The following is an 11,085-nucleotide window of genomic DNA, read 5'->3' as shown; positions in this document are numbered from 1 at the left end:
TATAAGAGTTCTGATTTATTCACAGTTCTCACCAGCACTTGCATTTGTCTTTTTGATCATTACCATCCTAGTGAGGGGCTTCCCTGGTGGCTCAGTTGGTAAAGAATCTGCCTGCAGTGCAGGAGGCCTGGGTTTGATTCTTGGGTTAGGAAGATCCCCTGGAGGAGGGCATGGCAACCCACCCCAGTATTCTTGCCTGGAGAATCCCCTTGGACAGAGGAGCCTGGCGGGCTGCAGTTCATGGGGTCAAAGAGTCGGATATGACTGAGCGAGTGAGTGTGAAGTATGATCTCGCTGTGGTTTTAATGTGTATTTTCCTAATGACTCTTGATGTCAAGCATCTTTTCAAGTTTTTTTTGCATCAACACTCTATCAAGAGAGTGTAAAAACTACAGCCATACCACCCTGAAGTCACTGAATTTCATCTGATCTACAAAGCTAAGCAGGGTTGGGCCTGGTTGGTACTTCAGTGGGAGACCACCTGAGAATTCCAGATGCTATAGGCTTAAAAAGCAAAACTAGACTTGGCATCTATCCCCAAGCTAATTTTAAAGAATTCTGGACGATCCCTGGTGACCTAGTGGTTAGAATTCTAGATTTTTTACTGTCGTGGCTCAGGTTCAAGCCCTGGTCATGGAACTGAGATCCAGCAAGCCATGTGGCATGGCAAAAAAAAAAGGTGCTCCAATAAGAAATCTGGAACTCTTGACATAAATGGAAAAATAGAAAGTTTCAGTGAAGAAAAAGAAGATGTAAAGAATGAAATAGACATTTAGGGGGGAAAAAAGTGTGGGAAAAAAATAACTCACATATGGGAGAAAACATTTGTAGATCATATATTTGATGAGGGTTTGATATCCTGAAGGATATTAAAACTAATACTCAACAAAAAGACAAACATCCTAATTGAAATGAGCAAAGGACTAGAATAGACATTTCTCCAAGGAAGATATATAAATGGGTTATAAGTACATGAAAAGATGCTCATCAATAGTCATCAGGGAAATGCAATTCAAAACCACAGAAGATACCACATCATACCCAGCAGGATGGCTATAATTTTTAAAATGGAAAATAATAAGTGTTGGCACAGATGTAGAGAAACTGAAACCCTCATAGATTGCTGGTGGGACTATAAAAAGATGGAGCCTCTGTGGAAAATAGTTTGCTGGTTCCTCTAAAGTAGTATTGCCATATGATCCAACAATTCCACTGCCAGGTATATACCCCCAAAGAACTGAAAACAGGAACTCAAACGTATATTTGTACACCCACATTCTTAACAGCATTGTTCGCCATAGCCCAAAGGTGGAAACAACCCAACTGTCCATCAGCAGGTGAATGAATAAAGAAAATCCATACAATGAAACATTGTTCAGTTTTATACAGCAATGAGGTTCTAAAACATAGCTGCAACTTTAGATGAACTTTGAAAACATTATAAATTATATAACCAGACATAAAAAGCTTATATGGTTCTGCTTATATGAAATATCTAGAATACATCAATTCATAGAGACAGATTAGTTTAGAGGTTACCAGGGACTGGAGGGAGTGGGGGATGGGGAGTTATTGCTTAATGGGTACAGAGTTTCTGTTTGGGGTGATGAGATATTTTTAAAATGATAGCTGTATAACCCTGTAAATGTGATTAATGCTATTGAATTGTACACTTAAAATGGCTAAAATGGCAGTCTATGTTATTTTGAATTGCAATAAAATATAGTAAAAAGAAGTACTATCTTTAACCCATATATAGTGAATATAATAGTAAAAATGATTTGGGGGGCTAAGAAGCAAGTCCTTGGGTCAATTGAAATAAGGATTTCCAAACAAAGAAAGGAGAGGAAAGTGACCCTAATTATCAGGAAAACAAGAACTCCATTTGCAGGAGGAGAGAACAGAAGCCTCCTGGCTTGTGTGGGACCCCTGAAGACCGTCAGTCAGGAGGAAATGCTTCAAGCACAAACATGCATGGGGTCTTTCAAGGGCACCCAGTCCGGTGTTTGGGGACCTTGCCCTCAGTCCTTTTGACAGAATGGCACTGCAAAACTTAAAAGTTAAAGCTACCAGGATGCCCAAACATGACTTGTGAGACCAGACCAGTAAAAGCTGGCTGAGAGCTGGCAGTAATCATGGTGGGGGCAGGAGGGGGAGGTTCCTGCTCTTAACTGATCTTAGGAGCTGCACAAGAAAGCATTCTCAGGAATACAGTAAGACAATGGAACTGCGGAGTACAACAAATCCCCATGGCCACACAAAGAGGAATTTGAACCTCTCAGGACCCCGGGACAGTCAGAAGTCCAGGGGTTAGAGATCCAGATCTGAGATTGGGTGGGACTCAGCCATATGCTCTAACCACGCATTGAGTCTATGTACTGGACGAGCCAGCACCTTTGCCAGTAGGCGTTTTGTGAACAAGGTTGGCACCTGGTTACCACTCAGGTCCTGGACTATCCCATAGTCTAAGGTGGCCTGGACAAACAAGAGTTTCTCTATTCATTTTCATCTGTCTCGGATAAAACGTGCACCTTTCCATTGGGCTCATCAGACCAAGTGAATCCGAGTCCGTGTGCTCCTCCCCCTGATCCCTTAGCTTTACCATCAGTCAGACTCCACCACTTAGATGCTCACACCTGTCTATTTTGGGCTGTGCATATCCTGGGGCCAGTTTTTGCAGTACCAATGGATATAAGGCACTTTTGGACAAAATTGATATTTGTTGTACATTCTCTAGGTCTTCTTTTCTTTTTTTTGGCCATGACATGCAGCTTGAAGGATCTTAGTTTCCCGACCAGGGATCAAACCCCAGGCTCTCAGCAGTCAAAGTACCAAGGCCCAACCACTCAACCACCAGGAAATCCCTAGGTCTCCTAATTTGAGTCTTATGCTTGCTGAGTCAAATGCTTGCCTGAATGAGTTCCTGACTTTCTCTCTTGTCCCTACCTTGTGGTCCCCAAGAACTACTTTCCATTTCCTTCTCCTTTTCATTTTGGGAAGGGTTCCAATATACCCCTCTGCTTTTTCTCATGGCTTACCCTCAGCACCAGACTGGTGTGGACCCTGACCCGGGCTCTCTGGGCTTTGCCCCACTGTACATGCTGTCCTGGGCATTTTGAACTCTAGTTCACCCCCCTGCTCCAGCAGCCCAGCTCCAATTCAACTGAAAGTCTGATCTTTCCCAACCCATTCAATGATCAGCAGTTGCCTATGGTCCTAGCTCTGAGAGAAGCTAGTCCGTGACCAGTGATTGAACCCAGGCCCCCTGCAGAGGAAGCACAGAGTCCTAACCACTGGACTGCCAAGGAATTCCCAGTACCTTCTTTCTCTTAATGGCAATGAGACCAAGCTGTAAGCTCAGTCCTTTTAAATAGAAAACAGTTCTCTTAAAGGTTGTTCCAGGAATTATAAAGTGATAATTAACATCCCAAGAACACATTTTACCCCCAGTTACTTTTGGAGCTAAACATGGTGACAAAATATTCATTGGCAACAGAAATGGTTTACCCAATAGACAAATTCATCCCATGCTTAGGGTTCCTATGAAGCTAGGCGCCCCCCAAAAAAGTAGCTGAAAGCATCTGAGGTTTGGTATTTCAGAAATAGAATTGAATTATATAATCATTATGGAAAAAACAACTTTGTTGGGCTTCCTTATACTTATTTTCAATTTAATATTATTTTTCAGTTGATTAACCTATAGCATCAGGAGACACTATAATCTCCTCCATACCTAGGGTCTCCAAACATTTTTATAAAACCCTAGGTGGCTATTTCATTACAGAGTTCTGTGGATTCCCCATAGTCCCTTCGGGACTACCTAGGCAACAGGGACAGGGGAGAAAAATGATTGAGTTCAGTAATGGGTGAGATCCAGGTTGGGACATTTGTTTCAGGCATTCTCTTGGGTACAGAGGCTGAATAATTGAAATTCAAAGCTAAAGCAAGGCTAAGACTAACAGACATCCAGATTCAGGTTTCAGCGAGTCAAGAAAGGCAACTTAAGTTCAAAGAACAGGCATTTGGCTCTATTTTTCCTTTTTATAAAGACCTCTTATGAAAAGAAAGTTAATTTCTGTGACTCATAAACAGAAGATCTCCAAAGCGCCATAAGGTTTCTATGCAATTATGTCAGAAGAACGTGATGAGAAAATAAATAATTCCATGCTTCCTGCCAGTATATCCATGTACACAATGTGCAGTCCATAAGAGCAAGGTTAAGGAATAGTGTTAGTTATCAAGGAAAGAAGAGGGTTCATTCTGGTTAATAACTACAGCCTCTCCATGTGCACCAGGGCACCCAAATTTGATTTTGTCTGTGATTGGCTGCTTAGCCACATGCCAAGAACATCTGTGATCTTGCCACACACCTGGGAAACAGTAGCTCACTCTCCAGCCCACTGGTACCAAGTGGGGTTGCTAAGCAATTACAGAAGTTAAGTTATCTGAGGGTTTCTGGGTTTGGAAAACCTAAGTGACCCTCTGCATCAGAAGCAGATGGGAACAGGTAGTACCCTCCAGGGACCTGACAGCACCAAGATAGAAAATGGAGAATCAGAAAAGAAGACTCAGGCACATGTCCAAGAAAGACTCTAGTATTTATGCACTATTTTACTTGTACGTGTTACTACACCATCACAAGGAAAAAAATCCCTTCTGCAAACATGAGAAATGTAACCTCCAAAGAAGATGTTAATTGTACTTATGGGTTCAAAGAACATACTAACTGCAGTATTCCCAGCACTTTATTCTTGTAAGTTATTTCTGAAATTGATGCCAATAGCCAGTGACCCCAAGGGAACCTCAGGCTGACTGCAACCAACCTGCCCTCCACCCAACTTTGGAGTCTAGCCTGCTCCTTCTTTCCCAGAGCTATAGGAAAAAGACAGTGAGAGGGGCCAAGAGGTGTGGAACTCTGAGCAGCCAAAGTAGTACAAGGAGCCTAGGACCTGAGGAAGACAAACCAATACAAGCCAAGGAAACAGCAAAGGAAGGGAGAATCTCAGCTTTGTCCAAAGATGCATCCTATACCTGATCCAGCTGCAGCCCTGAGAATGGAGTGAAGGAGATAGCTGGGGCCCTGCCTCCATGTAGCTGCCCAGACCCCTATCCTTTGCCAATTAAAGGTCAACTCAGGCCTATTCCATCAATTCCAAGTCCATCTATTCCACTGTCTACTCTACCTTTCCACTTAGATACCAGAGAAGTTTCTCAAATTCAACATGCCAAAACCCCAACATTTGACCTGTGTCTACTTCCTTCCTCAAACCCACTCACAACCTTCTCAATCTCTCTAATGCAACTCTGGTCCTCCAATTGCATAAACCCAAGTCCTGGGCATCATTTTTGATTCCTCCTTTTCTCTTAAGCCCTCAATCCAATCCATCAGCAAATGCTATTGGCTCTACCTTCAAACTCTATGGAGAAGGGAATGGCAGCCCACTCCAATATTCTTGCCTGGAGAATCCCATGAACAGAGGAGTCTGGTGGGCTTTAGTCCATCGGGTCACAAAGAGTTGGACGTGACTGTGTGACTAACATTTTCAACACTTTCAAACTCTATCTGGAATCTGACCACATCTCATCTCCTCCACCTCTGCCATCCTGGCCTGAGCTGCCATCATCTCTACCCCAGGACTATGTCAATAAGCCCCCCCCATGCTTCTACCTTTATTCTCCCACACTCTCATCTAAACGTAGCAGCCAATAATCAAAAAGTCTACAAATAATAAATGCTGGAGAGGGTGTGGAGAAAAGGGAACACTCCTACACTGTTGGTGGGAATGTAAATTGCTGCAGTCACTATGGAAAACAGTATGCAGCTCCTTAAAAAACTAGAGAAACCATGTGACTGAGCAATCTCCCTCCTGAGCATATAACCAGAAAAGATGAAAACTCTAATCTGAAAAGATCCATGCACCCCAATGTTCAGTGAAGCACTATTTACAATAGCCAAGACATGGAAGCAACCCAACTACCCACCAATAGACAACTGGCTTAAGAAGATGTGATACATCACACTACTGTATATATAGCACAGGGAACTCTGCTCAATGTTATGTGGCAGCCTGGATGGGAGGGGAGTTTGGGGGAGAATGGATACATGTATATGTAGCTGAGTCCCTTCTCTGTTCACCTGAAACTATCACAATCTTGTTAATTGGCTATAACCCAATATAAAAGAAGATGTGGTATAGATAGATGTAGATATATAGATATTCAATGGAATATTACTCAGCCATTAAAAAAGAATGAAAATTGCCATTTGCAGCAACATAGATGGACCTAGAGATTATCATACTTAGTGAAGTCAGAGAAAAACATACCATATGATTTCATTTATATGTGGTATCTAAAAAAGTGATACAAATGAACTTATTTGTAAAACATAAATAGACTCCCAGATATAGAAAACAAACTTATGGTTACCAAAGGGTAAGAGGGATGCATAAATTAGGGGTATGGGATTAACAGATACACACTACTACCTATAAACAATAAGGATTTAATTTACTATACAGCACAGAGAACTAGTCAATATCTTATAGTAACCTATAATGGAAAATAACCTGAAAAAATAAATATATATAAAACTGAATCACTTTACTATACACCTGAAACACAATATTGTAAATCAACTATACTTCAATTTTCTTTAAAAAAATAAAAGGAAACATAAAACACAGCATCCAGACTGAACTATTTCAATTGCAGATCAAACCATGTCATTCCTGCTCAACACTTTGCCACAGTTCTTCATTTTATCCCGAGTCAAAGCCAAAGTCTTAACCGTGGTCCACAAGGCCCCACGTGGTCTGGCTTCCCATCATGCCAGCGTATTCTGCTCCCCTCTCACACATTCTGCTCCAGCCACAACTTGTAGATTGTTTCTCAGAAATGCTGGGCACAAGGACTTCCCTGGTGGTCCAGTGGCTAAGACTCCATGCTCCCAATGAAGGGGGCCCAGTTTCAATCCATGGTCAGGGAACTAGATCCCACATGCCACAACTCAGACCTGGTACAGTAAAATAAATAAATAAAAATAAATTTTAAAAAAGATTCACTAATAAAAAGAAAATGCCAGGTACAATCTTACTTTAGAGTCTTTGCTCAGACTGTTCCATCTTTCTGGAATTCTCTCTCCCACCTGAGATCTACGTGGCTCACCTCCTCTCCTCCTTCAGTTTTCCACTGAAATGGAATCTTATTGAAATGACTCCCTGACTCCCCTGTGTAAATTGAGGGTCCTTCCCCCAACACTCCCCTTCCCTTTCCCCTGCTTGATTCCCCCTAGTGATTAGCATTCATCATTTAGTTAGTTTAGTTTTTACTTTCCCTAGTGTATTCGGATCTTGAGATGGGGAAAGTTAGGCTTTCTTCTCTGTGGGAGGCATTTCTGGCCACAGGAGACAGGGGCAGGAAACAGACTTTTCCCCCCAGAAATAGTCCTCAGTGTGAGGGGTCTCCTGTGCCTCCAGGTAGAACCGGCCCTGTCAAGGAGCTTGGGGTGGGATTGGCCCCACTATTCAGGGCAGATCACCACTGAGAAGGACTGAGATGAACAACTTCTGGGCTCCCATTTGGTGGGTTCCACAGGTTGGGTAGGTAAGCTTTGGACTATGGCTCTCCAGGCCCAGCCCCGAACCTCCTTTGTCACCTATTGCCATGAGTCTGTAAATTCTGTTGGAGAAGGGTCCCTCTCTTAATTTATTTGCTGCTGAATCACCAGCACCTAGATCGGGGCTTAGGACACAGTAGATGCTCAATAAATACTTGTTAGCTAAATGCATGAATGAATCAATGAAATGACCAAGTATACCAGGGAGAACTTGCTCCCTGCCAGCCTCCTAATCACTACTCTTTCTCTACCCTTCTCCCCTATCCTGTTGGCTGTCCCTGGCTTGGTTCCCCCAAGTCCTTTCTGTCTGTCTTCTCCCTCATACCACTCTTCTGCATTGCCTCCCTATTTCCAGCCCCTAACCCAAGCCTGCCTGGACCTGCAGCACAGTTGGCAGGGCCACTGACAGCCCTCATCTCCTGCTTGCTCGAGGGCCTACTATGTGCCCGGCATCATACTAAGTACATGCTACACACTTTCTTTATTCCACAGGATGACACATCTGTGACCAAAGCCAGCTATCATCCACCTGCCCTCAGATTGAGCCTCTTCCCTCAGACCAAGGGAAGGGGTGTTTCCCTGCCCTTCACACACTGAATGCTGAACTTGCCCACTGTCCTATCTCAGCCTTGCCTTCCACAGTCCTTCACGAGAAACCTCCCAGCGTCCACCTCACTCCACTCGTTGTAAGCCCCCAGGTCTGACTTCTCAGGATACCTCGCACTGAGGACACCTTGGGGATGACCTACAGAAGAACAAAGGCCTGGATTTCAGCTGCCAATAGTAGCTAATTTTCCCAGAACCTAAATTCTCATCCTGCTGATAATTATTATCATCTGCTGATAATCCAGCCCTAGGGACCCACATCACTATATAGTGCATTCTCTGTATATCTGATCTCTAACCAAAGATTGGAAAATCCTTGCCTGGGAATGGAGTGAAAAGCATTTTTGGAAATATTCAAAACATGCATCTCGGTTCCTCAATGAGAACCAAAGCTGAGGATGTGACGTTTATAGGACATGTCAGTGGAAAAGATTACTTTTCTTAAAATACATTTGTTAAATGATAGGTAAAACAGCAAACGGATGGGAACCTACAACTGGGAGACATCACAGGAAGAGGGAAATATGATTTTTATTATAAACATATGCATTTTATTATTTCTCCCAGTGAGGATCAGGATTGGGAATCTGCAGCTGTGAAAGGGCAAGGAGACAGCAGTATTTTTAGACCTGTCACTTTAAAATATACCTTCTTCTGCTTTGCCGCACTGTTTCTCTAAACAAGGCCCTCTTGCAGCCTGAGCACAGCGAAGATGAATATACATATGAAACAGATGACTAGAAGGCAGTTCCTCTTACCCTGGCAGACGCTGTCTGAAATGACTTGGCTTGCCACCACCCCCACCCAGAACCAGCTCATTCCCCAGGCTCAGGCATCTGGGCCACTGTCCCCCACCCCACCCCACTCCCGTCCCACCATCCCCCACAAGTCTAGTCCTAGCTGGTACCCAGTCCTGCTGGTTCTTTCTCAAAAAGTCTCTTCCAATGAGTATGAACATGTGAAGCCACTGCTTAATAGCCTGTGTGCTAGCGACATATTTCTTTGTATCTAGGCCATTTTCCCATGACGCAAGCAAGAGGGTTTTGCTCCAGCTTACAGAGAAGGAAACTGAGGCTCAAAGAGGTGAGGTTTGTTGCTCAAGTGGTGAATGGGCAGATTGGAACCCAGGTGTGTGGTTTAAGAGTTCTGGCCTATGCCATAGCCATGATGTCTTGCATCCTCCCTGCCTCCCCACCCCAGAGGAGGGAATGGCAACCCACTCCAGTATTCTTGCCTGGAGAATCCCATGGACGGAGGGGCCTGGCGGGCTGCAGTCCGTGGGGTCTCAAAGAGTCAGACACGACTGAAGTGACTTAGCACGCACTCGAGTCTTCCCAGCCCTCAGCCTAGGCTAAGCATTAACCGCTGCGTGGTTGCGATGTCCCCTTCCCACAACTCCAAGTCCTGCACACAGAGCCACAGGCATTTGCCACAAACAATTCTCTCTTTAGGAAGCCCCTGTCTTCCTAAAGAGAGGGCCCCAGGGCCCTCTATATTGCCCAGGTATCACATTCCAAAGGCCTCACTGTGGCACTGAATCCTCCCTGAGCCCAACTCTAACTCCAACCTGTCTCCAACCATTTCCCTCCCTCACTTCATCCTCATCGATCCTGCACATGCCTCATCATCTTTGCTCACACTCTAATCCTCCACTGGACCTCCTTCTACCCTCTTCATCTCCCTCACAAACCTTCACTGGTGACTCCATAAAGCTGTGAACCCTCTCCTGCAGTAAATTCCACTGCTTGGGTCTATGCCCGTCCTAACATTTTCTATGTGTACTGTGTGTCTCTCTTCTCCCCACAGTAAGCAGATGTACTACTTCTCCCCTGTCTGCCTGGCACCATATTGGGTACAGAATATGGGGCTTGTAGTTTCTGACCAGTTTTGACTTGAGTCTGTTTAGCGCCAAGCTAATGGGGTTTCCCCAAAGAGGCGGGCTTATGGGAAGGGATGTGACTCATATAGAAGCCACTACTTTGTCCACAGCGAGGGCCAGCATCTCAAAGACAGCCAGAGCTGGCTGTTCAGAGAGCTGAAAGCACTGGATCAGGCCTTTCAATCAATGGTTCTGTTTGTGCCATTAAGCAGTCCCTTCTTCCCTGTGGCATCCAGAACCAGAGGCCTGACGCAAGTGGGAGTGACAGGCACTTTATTACTGACATGTCATCACCTACATGGGACTGCTCTGCCAACAAGAAGGCGATTTCTCCAGCCACTTCACAAATGACTGAATTATGGGCTTACTCAGTCTTTCATGCTGCCAGGCTCAACATTTTCGTTTACTCCTCTCGTTACCCTTGGCATGGTTTCCACACTGGGGAAGGCAAAGCACTCCCAAGCTCGTGTCTCCTCAAGGACTCTTAAAAAATACGCTGCTTTAAACCGAAGATCTTCCTCAGTTCATAGAGATCGCTCTCCCTCCCTGCCCATGGGCCCAGGCCACTGTTGGGGTCTCAGGCCTGTGGAGAACAGTGGAGAACTTGTCCACCTTTTGGCCCTTGATTTCAAACCATTTCCTAGTGAAATACTGTCATTTTGGGAAACAAGTCTGTCAGGAAGTCATTTCAGGAAAAAATCAAATCCACAGCACTCCACACAAATAACAAACAGCCTGCAAAGCCCTTCAGTGGGACCCCAAGAACTGCCATTTGGAAGGGAGGTCAGGAAGTAGAGCATAAACATCTGGTGTTCCAAAGGGCTGGCCTGGGGGCTGCGTGCAGATGGGAGAAGCCCTGGGCCCTGGGCCTGGCCTCTCAGTACCTTCTCTTTGTTTTTTGTTTTTTTTTCCACAACTGATTTTTGGCCACCAAGGCACTGAGTCACCAGACCCCAATTAACACTGGAAATGCTACTCAAAC

General features: G+C 44.6%; 1 long non-coding RNA gene and 1 pseudogene across 33 annotated transcripts in view; one reads left to right on the top strand and one right to left on the bottom strand.

The window, feature by feature from the left end:
* The first annotated feature begins 387 nt into the window (after positions 1 to 387).
* On the top strand, positions 388 to 506 carry LOC129640442 (uncharacterized; annotated as a pseudogene).
* A 5,979-nt stretch (positions 507 to 6,485) lies between these two features.
* The window catches only part of LOC129638447 (uncharacterized), a 37,472-nt gene continuing 32,872 nt past the window's right edge, over positions 6,486 to 11,085 (bottom strand). For all 33 annotated transcript variants that reach the window (XR_008707806.1, XR_008707822.1, XR_008707815.1 and 30 more), the window contains one exon: positions 6,486 to 7,015. This is a non-coding gene — a long non-coding RNA (uncharacterized LOC129638447). The remainder of the gene's footprint in view (positions 7,016 to 11,085) is intronic.

This window comes from Bubalus kerabau, chromosome X (genome assembly GCF_029407905.1).
Source record: "Bubalus kerabau isolate K-KA32 ecotype Philippines breed swamp buffalo chromosome X, PCC_UOA_SB_1v2, whole genome shotgun sequence".
Classification (NCBI taxonomy): domain Eukaryota; kingdom Metazoa; phylum Chordata; class Mammalia; order Artiodactyla; family Bovidae; genus Bubalus; species Bubalus kerabau.
This window is presented reverse-complemented; position numbering and strand designations above follow the sequence as displayed.